Genomic DNA, 4434 nt, shown 5'->3' on the forward strand with positions numbered 1-4434 from the left:
CCTTGGTAAAGTGCAGTATTGGGGTGGGAGTTACCTGATTTTCCAGGTGTTGTGTGTCTCAGTTCCCCTGGCTAGGAAAAGGGATTCCCTTCCCCCTTGAGCTTCCAGGTGAGGCGATGCCTTTCCCTGCTTCAGCTCTCGCTGGTCGGGCTGCAGCAGCTGACCGGCACCGATAGTCCAGCACTCCCTAGTGAGATGAATCCAGTACCTCAGTTGAAAATGCAGAAATCACCTGTCTTCTGTGTCGCTTGTGCTGGGAGCTGGAGACTGGAGCTGTTCCTATTGGGCCATCTTGCTCCGCCCCCATCTTTTTCAAATATCATCTTCAATGTGGTAAATGCCTTTCAGATTTATATATAGTATTTTTTGTAAGCTTATAAACTTAAAAACATAACACTTTCCCTTATATTTACTGTCTTCCAAGTCAGGCAAAAAAGTGGTTTTCACACATTCCAACTATAGACATCTTCATACATACATACATATATATGTGTGTGTGTGTATATATATATATAGGTTTTTATGGCACTCTTTTTTCAGGGGTTGTTTTGAAGTAATTTTTTGTTTTTTGTTAATTGGGTTGTTTTTGGAGGTCTAAATTTGAATTATCATTTAATCTTTGATTCAGGATTGAATAAATAGAAATTATTAACCTAATGGTGTGAAGAATTGAGTTAAATGTATTTTCTCCCATATAGTAATATTATATATCAGACTCATTTAAAACTCAATTCAAACTGTTCAGCAATATAAAGAGCACTATTGGCTCCTAGCACTTGAAAGTTCAGCGGTTGGTCTGACCTTGGTCTGATCTTCATCACAAATTTCAAATGGTCTTCATCTCAGGTTTCAAACAAGATCATCAGAATCTCTTTTGTTTTTAATGTGTGTGTGTGTTTTTTTCTTTCTCTCTCTCTTAGTTTTGCCTTGTCTTCAACTTTAGACCCATGTCAACTGGTTAATAAATCATTAGTAAGTGGCCCCCAGGTTTAAAACCAGTGGAAAGAAGATGATTCTTTCTACAGTTTACATAAAAGTCCTGGAATTAGTTCTTATTGACTTGAATTGGGTCTAATGCTCATTCCCAAAGCACACATAGCCTGAGTCATGAGGTATTGCTGGCTGGAACTTCATGCATCACTCCTTGACCTTCATGACAGTAAAATGGGAAGGAAATTTGAGTAATTTTATAGGAAGAAAAATAGATTTGAGCAGAAAGAAAAATAGTGATATATTATTATGAACAGATTATCCTATTGCTCTTTAAATGTGTAATGAACCATTTCTAACAGTGACTTGAAATATCACTTCAGCACAAAGACTAAATTTCTATTACTCTATATCAATCTCATTATAAATCCATCAAGGTAAAAATAACAATATAATCCTAGAAAGATTCTCATTGAAACTGTATTAATATTCCATAATAAATATGGAAAATGAAAATCTTTTCACTTTTAAATATCCTCTCCATACAAGACTTATCCAAGTCTTGTAAATGTTTTGACTTCAAAACTATTTTAGATTTTGTTACTATCATAAATGGGAAATAATTTGCCATTACATTTTACTGGTATCAAATAACTTTATTCATGTTAATATACTGTCTCAAATCTCAGAATATTATGTAATATTATTTTAAGTGTTATTTATATTTAATAAATATTGATTGGATTATCTATGAAAGAAGATTTAACCTATTGACACATGAAAAGTTTTTCAGATCATTTTTCTCTATGCTCAGTTTTTCTTGGTAGAAGGAAACTTGATATCTAAAGTTGGTGGTATACAAAAAACAAAAGTCCTGCACTACCTATGTCAGTGAGAAGTACAGCTTTTTTTTTTATACTCTTGCAGAAGAGGAATTTTTGCAAAGGCATTTCTAGTTCTTGAATGACTAATTACACCTTAGCAAAGTAAGTAATAGCCACCTTTTATAATGACGTTACTTCATTTATCTTCAAATCATTTCTAAAAGAGAATCATTAAGTCATGCATTTTCCAGGTTAGCACAATGAAGAATGGAGACGTTTCTGCTTTTTTTTTTTTTTAATTAGAAAGTAAAATATCAATTTTTCTTACCAGTAGCCCTACTAAGTTCCAATAATCAAAAAACAAGTAAAGATAACTTAAATAGACAATAGAGTAGTCCATTGTGTTTCTGTTTTTGGTGTTGCACACCGCTGAATGAGAAACTACATAAATTGGTAGCCTATTCTTTCATTTGATTGTTTATCTTTTGCCATATCTCATCTGGTTTGCTTCACAATTAATTTATTTTTCATTAAGATTTACATTTATAAGTGTGATCACATCTTAAAACTTCCAGTGTTTTATTTATTTTGCCTGAAATTTAAGGGAAAACTCTCCTCCCCATCACCAAAATAAAAGAATTATTTAAATAAGTTTAAATGGAATATAGATGGTATAAGATAATCCTTGGATTATCAAAGAATATGGGATTATGAATTAATCTCTTAAACTCTCCTTCCTTCCCTCCTTTCTTCCTCCATCCCTCCCTCCCTTCCTTCCTTCCCCTTCTTCCTTCTCTTTTCCTCTCCGTCTCTCATACTTTCTTTCTCTCTTTTCATCTTTCTCTCCCTTCTTCTTTTCCTCCTTCTCTAAATTCATTTCAATTTCATCTTTTCAAAAAATTTAATCAATATATTCACTTAAATAATCTGCATTTGAATTATCAATAAATTAGACATAGAATAGAAAGAAAAGCTCAAAAATCAGTTTGTAATTACAATGAGAGGATTTGACTTTCAAACAATATTTTAAGGCTTAATGGGTATAATATCTTGAATTTTTACCTCACTGAGTTGCAGAGGATAACATCTGCATTGTGAAGCTTACCTCATATAATTATTTAGACGTTTAGATGTATGTAATAAAACACTTTGGAAAACATTTCACAATATAAAAATGTGAAGCATTGTTGTAAGTATTACTCCATAGGATTACAAAGGAAAAGTTGAAAAATCTTACACAAATTGAATCTGAAATTCTAAAACACTATCCTACATTCTATAGAAAGTTCACACTTAGACACTAAATGACCTCCAAATATTTATTTGTCTACTCTCAGCTGGGAAAAACAAATGCGAAAACAAAGGACCAGTAAGTTTAAGAGACTGGTCAACTATTGCATGATTCACATATGAGAGATGAAATTTGAACCCATGCTTTGTACAGAGCCTTTTCTGTCAATGCATGCTCTTTGCTCTACTGGTTGATGAATGTTTTGTAAAGAAAAGAAAGCTTAACATTTATAGTAATTCCTATTGAAACTCATTTTTCTGTTTTCTAATAGGAAGATATTTATATTAAGCAATCTAAACTGTTACTCCTGGGATGCTTTGCTCTTCTTCAAATAACCAAGGAACTAATTTGTCATGCAAAGAAGGAAAAGACCGAAATTCATTTTCGGTTTTAACAACTTTTGCATATATTCATAATTCTGAGGATTACAGGAGAAAATTCCAGAAGTTCATCTTTCCAGTTGAGAATTCATCCTTATAAGCATTGTAACAGCAATCAAGCATAAGTAAGCGTGTGCTTCACAATATCCTTATCTTGCAAGTCTGCTGAAAAAAGAAGCCCAAGCAATATGTGTGAAGCATTTGGTGTCTAATATTTACTGTCAGCTGGATTTTGCCTATAGAAAAACAAATATCAGCTGCTGAAATGTCAGGTTGTTTTGATTTCATAATAAACAATGAGAGAGAATTATGATTAAAGCAGTGGGTGACCAAGAGTTTCAACAGGGTAAGTGCAGACTTCCTAAGGCTGCTCTTTTTTTTAACTGTTAGTAAAAAATTGTTAGTACGGTGGAAGGCAACTTTCAAGAGACCAAACATAATAACTGTTAGATTTCAGGATATTGTCCTTGACTCAAGAATTTGTAATAACTTATCACTCTAGGATAAGCACTTGGAATATTTATCCAAATATGGCCAAATAGGCCAGAAGTCCAGTGCCTGAGCAGCAATGGCATAGCTCCAGCAACTCTTTGTGGTTGCTTTTTAGGATTTTTTAGGTTTCAAATTCCAGGTATATTTTACCTCGTTTCTAGAAACGAAAGGCCCATTGATCCATTTTATTATTTTCCATAGATATAAATATTATTGAATATAAAGTGTGTGAATTTTTATAAGATACTTTACTTCAAGGAAGGCCATATTTCTTAAGTGAAATTAAATGATTCAGGTGTCTTGCAGGCGAGTCGAAAATCAAACCTCAGTAAGTTAAGGAACTTCCTTTCTTTCCCTTGATACCTAGAATCCAGCATCAAACATAATATTCACCAGTTCAACTCATAAAGCCATGGCTGCATAAACCTGTTATGTTTGGGCTTTGACTAGTTCCATGGTGGTTTAATTTGAGAACACTTCACTTCAGGTCCAGGCCTCCTCCCTCATGTCTGTCCCC

This window comes from Mandrillus leucophaeus, unplaced genomic scaffold (genome assembly GCF_000951045.1).
Source record: "Mandrillus leucophaeus isolate KB7577 unplaced genomic scaffold, Mleu.le_1.0 Scaffold1009, whole genome shotgun sequence".
NCBI classification, from domain to species: Eukaryota; Metazoa; Chordata; class Mammalia; order Primates; family Cercopithecidae; genus Mandrillus; species Mandrillus leucophaeus.